At 44.6% G+C, this 14,322-nt stretch overlaps 1 pseudogene; it reads left to right on the top strand.

Moving 5' to 3' along the window:
• The first annotated feature begins 10,429 nt into the window (after nucleotides 1–10,429).
• Nucleotides 10,430–11,569, top strand: LOC137636924 (zinc finger protein OZF-like; annotated as a pseudogene).
• The last annotated feature ends 2,753 nt before the right edge of the window (nucleotides 11,570–14,322 follow it).

The following is a 14,322-nucleotide window of genomic DNA, read 5'->3' as shown; positions in this document are numbered from 1 at the left end:
GTGCTATGGAGTCAGTTATCATTTGGTCGACATGAAGAGTCTCCACCCCTTCTTTGGGTACACCCTGTCCTCTCTTGGACTGCCTTAGCCCCCGGCCATTGCGGCCCCTGCTTAGGATGATAGATTCACCTCTATCATGGTGGTACCTTTTCCAGAGGTGTCTTGACTAGGCTAGTACAGCCTTGCCATCCCACCTCCATCTTGGTGCTTGTCCCTTGCCGCCTCTACCCCGGCATTACCGCCGCTACGGGTGACTTCCTTATCCTTGCCGCTTTCCCCCGAGTGCCGGGGGATCGCCGCCGGCTGCCGGCTTACCGCCGTGGCCTCTCCATTCCCTCATAGCCTCGGCACACTGCCGACCCTCCCGGAGTGCCGGCACTAGCAGCCGGCCCCCGGCCCCGGCTATGCTCCTTTATCCTTAACCCTGTCACCCTCCGACTGCCTCCGGCTGCCGGAACCGCCGCTCCTTGCCGGCGGCCGCCACTACCGGCTGCCGCCACCCTGGCTTCTTTTGACCATAGAATGATCATTCTTGAATGCCAGAAACTCTGCTCGAGCGGCTTCCGGCGTGCCGGGGGTATGCCGGACCCGTCCGGAGGCGGCAAGATGCCTCGCACCCCTTCTCTCAGCTATCTTTACTAGCGATAGCTCCTAAAAACCGCACCTAGACGGCTTGTTAACGCAGACAAACTGGTACGGAATCGTACATTTTGTTCAGTTTTCACTCTGTCTTCTTGCGTGTTTCATCTTTCCAGCACGCTACGTGTAATTGGCACGTCTGGTTGCCGGAACCTTACTAGGATCTCATGATCCCCAGACTTTCTTGATAAGATTTCAAGCCTAGTCTATAATATGGTAATTCTAAATGGAATTCCCATTATCAAGACACCTTCCATGGAGGCCTACGGCCACCTGGGACTGTCTGATGCTACGGCAACCAGCCGGGCGGGTTACACGAGGCATGCATCTATCTCCTTTCACCCACCCTTCTGTGCATCACAATTAACTTATGTTAATATTAACTTGTTAATAATTAACTTTATATACGAGCCATATTATGACTCTACAATACTCATCGTCTCTTTCCTTTACAGGAGGAGTACGTCAAGTGTGACCACGACTTCTGCGCGGTCCGTCGGCCACACTTCTATGGACACATGGCGTGTAGGACACACGCCCCTTGTGCTCACAAGAGAGGGGATCTCAAGTACTGGGGCCCCACCACCTGTTCGGTCTGCCAAGAATGCCTACAGAAAGCATTCTATGATCCTCCCTCAGCGGAGATTCGGGACACTGCTCGGGACAACCTACGCAAGTGGGTACGTGGCTTTCAAAAGAACGCCACTGGACCATACCTAGCCACAGAAGAAATGAGGTCTTTGCTGTTCCCAAAGGCCTCACCAGACTCAGTGGTCCCAGTCGAACAGATCCCCGTCGTCCGGATCACAGTGGAACCTGATACTGTCATGGCTCAGTCCATGAATGATTGTCACCTGGATTGAGAACATGTTGAACACATGTCAGAGATCTCGGAGGACACCGAGAAAACCCTTATGGCCCAGGGTGAAGGGGAGGATGATGAAGAAGAGGACCGGGTAGTATATACCGAGTCCGATAAGGAGGATGCCCCTCCCTCCATCCCCCCTCCTACTCCTACACCGACGGAAGTGTCTCTCCCGTCTACGTCCTCCACCACGACTCCTCTACCTACGGCACAGGATATGATTCGGCTCATTGAATCCGTGATGGAGCAGAAGCTCCAAGAAACTCACAAGATCATTCGGTCGATGGGAGGTTCTGAGGAATCTCGCAAAATCTCCATCAAGGACCTCCCAGCATGCTCGAGCGACAATCCGTGGCGGTTCGCCGAGCATATGGTCATCGCTGATGACAAGATCTTCGTCAGCGATAAGATCGGTTCCATACCCCTGGAAGAAGTGGAGTTCTTTCCCCGCTTTGAGGCGTATCCGGACCCAAGCTAAACGTACACCTCCTTCGTAGGGAACAGGAAACGAAGGAGAGGCCGGCAGCATCTCTCACTCTCCAGGTCCAGATGGACGTAATGGCTGGTGACACCAGAGTCCCTGACCATTACATGGTCCTTGCCAAATCTCATATGGCAACCTTAGTCAAGGATCTGTACCATTTCATGCGAGCTCGTAGAGCCTGCAGAGAATTCGTGTTCTCCAGTGCCACTGTCAGACACGAACCCCGGAAACTAATTGCCTCCAACATCTGGGGCAAGTACCTCTTCCCGTCTGATCTAGTGAAAGAGATCACAGACAAGGCCGCATCTGAGAACAGGAACCTTCTCAACAAATGGGGCATGTCTAGGAAGAGAAAGCCCTCTCAGGATGACGGTCCTCAGCCTAAGAGGAAGCAGTCGAAGCATAGACCCCAGCAACGTCAGCACAGACGTCAGTTTCCGGCACCCGCTACTCCCCAAGTGGCCGCTCAGCCGCCACAGACCTTTCAGTTGGTCCCACAGCCGGTTTTGTCCTCATCACCGGCCTTCAACCCCGCCTTCGAGCAGCACTCCACTACCTTTCGTCCCAAGGGTAGAAGCTCAGGCAGGGGTTCCGGCAGAGATTCCTCTCGCCGGCCCTCCAGAGGCAGAGGAGGACAGGGAGCTAGCGGCCGAGGCAGCAAGTCCTCGGGACCCCAGAAGCAATGAAGTGCTTCCGGTGGGAGGAAGACTCCGCCACTTCCAGGATCGCTGGACCTTCGACTCCTGGGCACACAGCATCATCAAGAAAGGTCTGGGCTGGAGCTGGGCGCAACCACCCCCAACCTTCCGGCAATTCTTCCAACGTTCAACCCCCCTCCTGGAAGAATATGTGCTAGACCTCTTGAACAAGAAGGTGATAAGAAGGGTGAAGTCCACAAGGTTCCAAGGGAGACTGTTTTGTGTTCCCAAGAAAGACTCAGACAGACTCAGAGTCATTCTGGACTTATCCCCCCTCAACGTATTCATATCGAACAACAAGTTCAAGATGCTGACTCTTCAGCAGATCAGAACCCTCCTGCCTCGAGGGTCTTTCACGGTCTCGATAGACCTGGCGGACGCATACTGGCACATACCAATGAACCATCACGCTTCCTCCTACCTAGGATTCCGACTCCAACGGAAAAGCTATGCCTTCCGGGCCATGCCCTTCGGACTCAACGTGGCCCCTCGGATATTCACAAAGCTAGCGGACGCAGTAGTACAACAGCTCCGCATCCGAAACGTCCAGGTGATGGCCTACCTCGACGACTGGCTAGTGTGGGCGCCCTCGCCCGAGGATTGTATAGAATCCTGCAGAAAAGTTACCCAGTTTCTCGAACACCTGGGATTCCAGATAAACGCGAAAAAGTCTCGTCTATCTCCAGCTCAGAAGTTCCAATGGTTAGGCATCCACTGGAATCTTCAGTCACACCGCCTTTCCATTCCAGCAAAGAAAAGGAAGGAAATAGCAGGGTCTGTCAAGCGACTGTTAAAATCCAAACGGATCTCGAGACGCCAGCAGGAACAAGTTCTAGGCTCTCTACAGTTCGCCTCGATCACAAACCCAGTGCTCCGTGCACAGCTAAAGGATGCAGCGGGAGTCTGGAGACGTTCCGCATCCATCGCTCGAAGAGACCTCAAGAGACGGCTCCCAAGCAGACTTCGACTTCTTCTAAAGCCGTGGTCAGAAGCGAGGGCCCTAAAAAGGTCCCTTCCTCTCCAACACCCACCTCCATCTCTCAACATCCATACGGATGCTTCGTTGGAGGGTTGGGGAGGTCACTCCCACCAAAAACAGGCTCAAGGCACTTGGTCTCCCCTATTCAAGACGTTTCACATCAACATCTTGGAGGCCATGGCGGTTCTTTTGACGCTGAAGAAACTCTCCCCGCCCCCGTCGATACACATTCGCCTGACCCTGGACAGCTCTGTGGTAGTGCGTTGTCTCAATCGCCAGGGCTCAAGATCGCCCAAGATAAATCAGGTGCTCCTGACAATCTTCCGTCTGGCAGAAAGGAAGAAATGGCACCTGTCTGCAGTTCACCTACAAGGATTCCGCAATGTGACAGCGGATGCTCTATCTCGGACAAACCCGATAGAGTCGGAATGGGCTCTAGACGCAAGATCATTCTCCTTTATCTCTCACAGAGTCCCAGAACTCCAGATCGACCTCTTCGCAACGAGCGACAACCATCAACTTCCTCGATATGTAGCCCCGTACGAGGACCCCAAAGCGGAAGCGGTGGACGCCATGACCTTGGATTGGAACAGATGGGCCAAGATTTACCTGTTCCCTCCCACCAATCTTCTGCTGAAAGTCCTCTCCAAATTGAGAACCTTCAAAGGGACAGCAGCTCTAGTGGCTCCCAAGTGGCCCCGCAGCAACTGGTACCCCTTGATCCTGGAGATGCAGCCAACGCTGATCCCCCTCCCGGACCCAGTTCTCTCCCAGCAAATACAGAAGTCGACTGTCTTCGCTTCATCATCGAAAATCAAGGACCTTCATCTCATGATTTTCTCACCCTAGCCGCTAAGAAAAGGTTTGGGATTTCGAAGAAGAGTCTAGACTTCCTCGAGGAATACAAGACCAAATCCACGAGAAGGCAATACGAATCGTCTTGGAGGAAATGGGTCTCCTTCGTCAAGGCAAAGAACCCCTCGAAAATCACCATAGATTTTTTGCATGTCCTTCTTCATTCACCTTCATGGACAAGGCTTGGCAGCCAACACGATTTCTACTTGCAAATCGGCCTTGACTAGACCTTTGTCATACGCCTTCCAAATAGATCTGTCTAGCGACATCTTCAACAAACTACCGAAGGCCTGTGCCCGTTTACGACCGGCACCTCCTCCGAGACCAATCACTTGGTCTCTAGACAAAGTTCTCCACTTCGCCTCCAACTTGGACAATGATTCATGCCCTCTCAAGGACCTGACTCAGAAAGTTATATTTCTCTTCGCTCTAGCTTCGGGAGCCCGAGTCAGCGAAATAGTGGCACTATCTAGAGAAGAGGGACATATCGTTTTCAACGATTCAGGAGACCTCTCCCTCTTCCCTGATCCGACGTTTCTCGCAAAGAACGAATTACCTACCAAACGATGGGGCCCGTGGAGGATATGCCCCTTGAAGGAAGATGCCTCTCTATGTCCAGTAGAGAGCCTTAAGGTCTATCTTCATAGAACTTCAAACTTTGGTGGAGGCCAACTCTTCAAAGGAGAAACATCGGGCAGCGACCTGTCACTGAAACAATTGAGAGCAAAAATCACCTACTTCATTCGCAGAGCGGATCCAGACAGTACACCCGCTGGTCATGATCCTAGGAAAGTCGCTTCGTCTCTGAATTTCTTTCAGAGTATGGATTTCGAAAGCCTCAAGAACTATACAGGCTGGAAATCCTCGCGTGTTTTCTTTAAACATTATGCGAAACAAGTGCACGAAGTGAAACATTTTGTGGTAGCCGCAGGTAGTGTTATGAAACCTGCTCTGAACTCTGCTTAGAACAGTGAGTTATTAAGGACTCTAACTCGTCGGGTGCCTATGTTGACCCTCAAGTGATACGTAGTGAAGCAGAAACCACCTTGTGTTTTCTTTAACTGTTCTTACCTCAGGTGAAATGTCATAGTAGATTACCACATGAGTGCTACATGCCACGTGCATGACGTGTGTTACATAAAGACTAACGTTCCGTAGAACGAGTGCCTACTAATACTTGATTCTTCCCTTTCAGACTCAAGAGCACGCCTTTATGACTATGTACATTTTTATCAATGTAAATGTTTTTTACTAATTATTGCATGACATGTATTGATTTACCTGCAATTATATAATAAAATGTCTATTTTATTACTTGTGCGTCTCCCTTGCTCCTTTCTTACTATGAAATATACTAATTGTCATAGTTTTATTACCCTTTATTCTTGGTTAAGGAAAATGCCAGGATTTACTCCGGGCATTTATTTATATAGAGCAAGTAAGTTTCCTTAGCGAATACTTACTCAATTATGAAGATGAGTCAACTCCATGCACGAAGTGTACAACCATCTCACCCAAAAATAGATTTTTCGCTTCGCTCAAAATCCGTTATATATATATATATCTAAAGTAGGAAGATGTGATGTAGTTCTAAGGGAAAAGTATGGGAAATATGTCTGGGTAATAAGCAAAGCTCTACCTCCAGTTTGTTTCTTCATTATGATCAGAGATAAATGTAAACAAAACATTGGTTGCCATTTTTTATCGTGCTTTTTAGCATGTTTAGGAAATGCATGATATAAAATCACCTTTAATATTTGTGCCTGTTTTAGTTTAGGGTACTGTAGTACATGCATTAAGTGTTCTGTACTTTAAAGGGTAGTTTGTTAACAGTACTACGTACAAGGGAAGGTTTTAAAAGTCTGAATATACATGTTGAATAAATAGGTAAATATGGTGTCACTACTTCGCAGATTTTCACCTATCGCGGCCGCGACTGGAACCTATCTACCGCGATAAACGAGGGTTCACTGTATAGGCGATATTTATCTTAATGTTTCTGTTCTCATAATATTCTATTTTTCCTTGCTCCCTATCCTCACTGGGGTATTTTCAATATTGGAGCACCTAGGCTCTTAGCATCCTGCATTTCCAACTAGGGGTGTAGCTTTGCAAGTAATAATAATAATAATAATAATAATAATAATAATAATAATAATGTGTAGGAATGAGAATTTTTTTTTTCAATGTCTGTGCAGTCATTCAAACCCACGGGTCCAGTCACGGACTGATACAGTGATAGGTCTATTATGATTATCAGTAATAAGGGCCTATCGATACAGGTTAGGACCATTATATATGAGTGGTCAGCTCCCCCAAACGTGCATAAAAAAAGGGATACCAACTAATTTCACTCCTTCTAACCAAACCTACAAGCCATGCCCCCTAAACAGCCCTAGTCTTCGTCAACCGTCACTATACATACAGGTGGCTTCTATCATACATCCACCCACACGTCTACTACTGTAATAGTGATATATTCAATAGATAAGTGAACATTGAAACACTATACAAACATTCTTTATGTATTTTCGTGTACAAATACCTCCAGATAAACAAATCCGAAAGCATCGTCTGCAACTACCTGGCCTCACTAGTCGATAAACATTTCTTATGTCCAGGTACTATGACAGGGTTGCCAGGTCGGTTCCACCTAAGGATGCCAGACACCTCCCGAAAAAATGCCAAATTATGCCAAATTATGCCAAACTGCTTGCGACTATATATATATATATATATATATATATATATATATATATATATATATATATATATATATATATATATATATATATATATATATATACATATATATATATATATATCAGTATATATAGGTCAGTATCATGCTCATATTTATCATTTTCATATAACATATATAATGTTGTAAAAGGAAAATGGATTTGTTTACTTGTGTCTTGGCTACTGTTTCATATTAACACTGGAAAGAAAATCAACAGTTCGAAATACCATATCACTCACTCACACACACACACACACACACACACACACACACACACACACACATATATATATATATATATATATATATATATATATATATATATATATATATATGTGTGTGTGTGTGTGTGTGTGTGAGAGAGAGAGAGAGAGAGAGAGAGAGAGAGAGAGAGAGAGAGAGAGAGAGAGAGAGAGAGAGAGAGAGAGAGAGAGAGAGTATTATTATATCGAACTGAGGATTTTCTTTGCAGTGTCAATATGAAACAGTAGCCAAGACACTAGTAAACAAATCCATATTCATTTAACATTGTATACACACACACACACACACACACACACATATATATATATATATATATATATATATATATATATATATATTTATATATATATATATGTATATATATATATATATATATATATATATATATATATATATATATATATATGTATATTCGTTGGAAATGATAACTATAAGTCTGATACTCCTTACTTACCTTTTAACTTAAAAGGGCAAAGCAATTACTTCTTCAAATTCTTCACTCATTGTCATGGTGAGTTGTATCCATCTTTCTTGATGATGATGCTCCTTCCGATGTATACATGGAGTCAGTGAACAAGCTGGGCATTTTTTCAGTAACTGAAATTTTTGCAGCTTTTACCACTTAAATGTAATCTGGTTTTCACTGTGATGATAGCTGCTAGCATACTTGTTGAAAGTTTATTCAGCAACTTTGTTTTCATGTTTGTCACGTGGGAAAATATCCTTTCAACCACTGCATTACTTAGAGGCAGACAGTATGCAGTAAGCACAGAAAGTGCCTGTTCTTCCAAGCAGTTCTCGTCTAAAGCATTTTTGTACTCCAGAACAATAGACCAGAATGCCACCGGGTCATTAACAGAGGCACATTTATCATGAAAATCTTCAGACCAGTTGACATGTAAAAGCTTTCTATACTGATTTGCTACTCTTTAAAGATCAAATTTATGAACATCAGAGAACTTAGATGGTAACTTTTGAAAATCAAACCTCATCTGACTCAAGCATTTTTCTGGAGAAAAGTTATTTACTCTCATGACAATGGCAATGTTTCCAGTCAGCCTTTTTTTCTAACTGCAAGTTAACTTCTACCAAAAATTCATGACACCTGACTTTTGTGTTCTGTATGACTTCTTAGCCTAGCTGTGTTTTCGAGCACTCTCTTTCAAATGTCACCCCAAAGTCAATTTTATCCAAAGGCAAGACAGCAGGAGAGACTGATAAACTTGAGGCATATAACCTCACCACAAGAGAGTTATACAGTTGTTTCAAATCATCCAAAACTTTGGCAGGATTTGCACTGAAGGCTTGGAAAGCTGTATTAACCTTTTCAAAATCTTAAATGATTGGCAAAACAAATGTCAAGTACAAAAAGTTCTGTTGATCATCCTAATTGAAACATTAATTGGAATTCCTAACTAAACTAATTTAAAAGAGTATGTCTGAGTAGAATATGGATGTCACCATTTTCATGAAAGGATGCCAAGAATATGCCAAATCTCAAAAAGATGCCAAACCAGTATTTAGGATGCCAATGGGGATCAAAAGATGCCAAATTTCTGGAATTTGGCATCAAAGATGCCAACCTGGCAACCTTGGTACTATCTTCGGATAGAAAGATTGTACCCTATTTGCAAGAGGTCTCTACTTCAAGGTTCCTCGTTGCTCTCTCCACAACATTGGATTGTGGGCATACTACTAGATGGAGCACATTAGGTGTTGCAATCTGCAGAAAATTCATTATTACTAGTTTATCTCCTACACAAGACAGCTTCACAGATTGCATACTTTTACTTCAAACTTCTATGACCTTTCTAATATACCGGGAAACCTCTTTAGTAGGGATTTTTAAATTTCCTTAACCCATTAGTTGAAAATATTCTCGGTAGTATCCTCTGGCTCCCTACACAACACACAAAGCCTATTATTATCATTCCTATTTCTATAATGTTCCTTTAATTCTAGCGTATTTAACCTTGTTTTCATAACTATTACAACCTCATCAGTGTCAAGTTCTCCTATGAAATCTCTTCTACCATTACTATACATAAACCTCAGTTTGGTCATCTCTGCTTTCTGTTCTTCTATTTTTTTTTTATTTCATTTGCCACTTTACTTTTTCGAGTTCTTGCTTTTTATACTTTCTTACTTGGTCATCTCTGCTTGCTGTTCTTCTATTCTTTTCAATTTCATTTGTCACTTTACTTTTTATTTCATTTTCGAGTTCTTGCTTTTTGTACTTTCTTACTTCTTCTATTTTAATATCATATTCCATATTTCTATACTCTTCCCCTAACATTTCCCATATGGTTCTCTTATTTGATCTTCCCCACACACTCACTCTCTCTCTCTCTCTCTCTCTCTCTCTCTCTCTCTCTCTCTCTCTCTCTCTCTCTCTCTCTCTCTCTCTCTCTCTCATTACATATCTTTTTGAAAGATTATGAAATTATAAAACATACAAATAATGAAAAAAGTTATTTATCTTAGAAAAGAAATAATTCTAAATACAGATACTGTGAAAATATTACAATATGATGAATAGTTTGAAATACTATCAGAGTTTGTATCCTTATTTTTCATGAATTAAATCTTCCAAATAAACTAATAATCGGTTTTTAAATCAATAAAAATAATCCTTTAAGTAAACTTGTGTTCATTTATTCATGGTTTAAATTAACCTAAGAAATTAATAGTGAAGAAGGTAAGTTGAAAATATACAAGCATTGACAGAAAGTGGGGGAGAAAGTGTATTGGGAGAATTTAAGAATTTCACAGTAAAGTCTCAGAGCAAAGAAGACGATACAGAAACACATTTGTTCGTGACAACTTTCAAGAAGGAAAACATTTTTTTTTCCATACAATAAAGTGGAAATTAAAACTGACAAGATCCAGACTTATGAGGAAAATGGAGAGGAAAGCACACGAGAAGATGCTGACCCAGCAAAATTTCTTTGAGAGAGGAACTCTTTCAGAAAAGGAAAAGGGGCAGCCTTTGCTTCCTGACAATATCAGCGATGAAGAAGTAAAAGAAGACATGGATTTAGAATCTGGAAAGGTATTGACTTTTAGCAATGAACAGCCTCCTGCTGAGAAAGGCCATAGAAAAGAAAACCAGTTTGTGTGTGATGTGTGCGGAAAACACTTCAGCTACAAGTGCAATCTTAAGAATCACCTGATGTTGCACACGGGTGACAAACCATTTCGTTGCAAGGAATGCGGCAAGAGATTCCGACAGAAAGGACACCTCGTCGGGCACGAGAGAAGAGCCCACACTGGCGAGAAACCCTTTTTTTTGCCCCTGAGTGTGGCAAAAGCTTCTCTCTGAAAGATCTTTTGAACAGGCACATGAAGACTCACGCTCAGGAGAAACCGTTCGACTGCCTCGTTTGCAGTAAGTCGTTCTGCGTGACGATAAACCTTGAACTGCATCTGAGAACCCATACGGGCATCAAGCCATTCATCTGCAGTGAATGCGGAAAAAGTTTCATAAGGAAGCATGAATTACTCAGACACACGCACATCCATTTGAGCGAGAGGCCATTTGTCGGCGTAGAATGTGGGAAACATTTCGTGGGGGAGCCCGAACTGAAGAAGCACTTACGGACCCATGAGGAAAAGTTGTTTGTTTGCGGGGAGAGATTCAGGCTGGAGTCTATGCTATGCAAACACATGAGAATTTACACGGGAAACCCCGCATTTCTGCAACGAGTACGGAAAGATGTTCGGAGTCCATTCGGGCTTCTACCAGCACCTCCGAACCCACAGCAAGGAAAAGCCGTTTGTCTGCAAGGAATGCGGGAAGAGCTTCGTTGGCAAAAGTGGCCTGAACAAACACACCAGAACGCACACAGGGGAGAGACCATTCGTGTGTGCAGTTTGTGGGAGGCGATTCATTCAGAATGGCAACCTCCGGCATCATGTACGAACGCATACGGGGAGGAAGCCCTTCGTGTGCGGCGTTTGTGGAAAGAGATTCAACATTAAGTACGAGATGATGAAGCACGAAAAAACTCACACAGGGAAGTGGCATCTGTGCGAGAGGTGACATTATTAAGGGATATTATTAAGCAGAAACAATCCCTGCATTGTCACAATATTTAGAAATTGAAGTTGATGGAATGTACTTCTAGACACCTCTTTCCTACGCAGACGTGATGGAAAGGAGAGCGAAGATAGAAGGTGGGTATCCAGAGTAATCAGGAACGGAGAATAATCCCCTCACTGAAGCACCCTGAGAATTACCGGACTCCATGGAGTACGTGAAAGATGCTGAGCCTATTCCTGTTTAAGCAGGGAGGGATGCTCCTCTTCATTTGCTCCTACATGTACACAAACCATCGTCCTTTGAATAGTAATAAGGCTTCATCGCATATTTGAACAGCAATCAAATATCTAACAAGGTCGATGCAGTGGTTAGCGGGAGGTAGGAGGTGGAGACCCACCCGCCTGTCCAACTGCATCCCTGCCAATCTGGCTTTTGGCTTTACCCCAGGGGCTACTTATCTGCGTATGTTAGTACTCAAAATAAGGAGTCCTTGCGCCTTGCTAAAACCTTACTACGCAAGGTCCGCAGCCTATGCAGGCTGTGTGTTAAGATATTCAGAAGTGGGACTGTCTAGGTAAAGTTATTAAGAGTCTTTTTGTAGGAAAAACTGTTGTAACCAAGACTTTCCCAATACCACTCCGCCAGGGCATGGGGATGCAACAGTATTAGCTTAATACTAGGTACACAATGGAGCATGGTTTACCTACAGTGGTTTGAGGTCAGCTTATGCAGAGAACCCAGGATGCTGCTTTCCCTAAGAGAAGGAAGGATGAAGAAAAGAATAAGAGCCAGTCAAATCTTTTCATTCACGCAGACTAAATCTGGGTAAAAGTCCCCTCAACCTTCTGTTGTCCAATAAAGAGCTTGAGGTATACAACCAGCTGTTGTGCAGCCACCACAAGACCGATAGAGATCGTATCGAGTACCTGTGGGTCCCGTCTTGCAGGGGAAAGGTTGTGAAAGTCACCAGGAGCATTCACATCCTTTTTGTAAAACCTGCGTAACAGAGTAATCTGCTAAGTAGGACCAGGGGCATAGCTATGCCCCTGACATTGTGAGTCGTCGTGTTGAGATGATGTTTTGGTGATCCTCCTTTAGTCTCTACCAGTGCTGATGACAAGAGAAGGGACCCGGGTGAGCTGTTGCCGTTCTCTTAAGGTAGAGTCTCATACCTTACCCTGGGTACAGTAATGGATGATCTGGATCGTCCGTTATCGAGTGGAGACTTGTGTAGGATCCGTCACCTTTGGAAACTGTGTCTGGCGACATACTCGGGGACGAAACTGAACATTGCCTTTCACCCTTCTCATTAATGGGCGATGTCGAAAGAGAGACCCCGAAGTTCCTTGACTCGTATGGCTGCTGTCAGAGTGTGTAGGAACATTGTCTTCTTAAACCAGGTGAAAATTTGTTGCCAGGTGAAGTGGTACATAACGAGGTCTCTTTCAAGACCGGAGAATTTGAACCATGTTCCGCGAGGAAGGTCTACTGTATATTCCGACTAGAGAAAGGCAAGTTGTAAGTACATTCTAGTCTGGAATGAAGCGGGCTGATAGTGGCACCGAACGGACTTTGGCCCATCTTAGTGTTTATACTGTTAGATGGGAAGAGGCTACGAGCAAGTTCCTTCTTGCTTGCCGATGTGAGCGTCCATGTGGTGTGTGGTGTTGTCGCCCATCACATCACTGAGTGGTCTGTTAGGAACCGATGAGGCTACTGAAGGACCAGAAAGTTGGCCTTCATCTCTTAAGAGATTTAAGTGAAGGTACTTTCGGACTCTGTCCAGAGGACTGAAGTCGTGTGGTGCAGCACTTTGGTCCCTCCTCTCTTCTTTTGATGTGTTTTAAGCACAGCATCAAGTCCGAGGGGTGGGGAAGGATGAGAAGGTTATACCACTCTGTAGATTCTCGACTGACACCCATCCCTTAAGGTTTGTCCAAATTTCTGGTCCCATGGGGGTCAGAATGACTGGGGGATCGAGGGCCTGATTCCAATCAGACTCAAGTCACTCTGGGATGGGAGTTCTTCTCATTTTGAGAAAGTTTTGTGGAGATTGGTGTCTAGAATCATTCCCAGATACACCAGTCTTCTGGGAGGGAAGTAGGGAAGACTTCCACAGGTTTACCTAGATCACTAGATCTTGGTGAAAAGACTTCAAAAGTTCCGGTGCTAATGCAAGGTTGCCACTGAGTCTGCTAAGGTTCGTCAGTCGTCCCGAAACGGAGGAGACAGAGGCCGATCCTGTGAGACCAGGATGGGTGTTGTGGAAAGACCGAAGCATAGTGCCCTTAACTGGTCTTTCTTGTTTGTCTAGACTGAATCTTCCAACCTTCCTAGATGGATGGTTTGGGCCTGGAAGTATGTGTCCTTTAGGTTCAGTGTGCAAATGAAGACCTAAGTTCTTAGCCCTTGTTCGAACTACAACATGGTGTGGACATCGACCCAAAGGGACAGCTCCTTGCGGATCCTTTCGCATGGGAGATTGTTGATGCTGGGGTCTTGACTCGTGGCGTAAAGGATCAGATGCGATACCCTGTGTAAGGAATCTTTGCTGAGAGAGAATTCCTTTAACTGACAGAAGGAAGGCAACACTAAACCCTACCATGCGCCCTAAGGGGATTGATGCTATTCCTTAGAATAGAATCGATCTGGCGAATTTTAATCAATGGTTAACAGTTGGGTATCGTGGTTAATGTGCAGTTGGAGAATGCTCGCAAGTAGTCCCCTGTCAACAAGCCACTGATGAGGGTTGT

The sequence above is a fragment of the Palaemon carinicauda genome, unplaced genomic scaffold (genome assembly GCF_036898095.1).
Source record: "Palaemon carinicauda isolate YSFRI2023 unplaced genomic scaffold, ASM3689809v2 scaffold446, whole genome shotgun sequence".
In the NCBI taxonomy this organism is placed as follows: Eukaryota; Metazoa; Arthropoda; class Malacostraca; order Decapoda; family Palaemonidae; genus Palaemon; species Palaemon carinicauda.
This window is presented reverse-complemented; position numbering and strand designations above follow the sequence as displayed.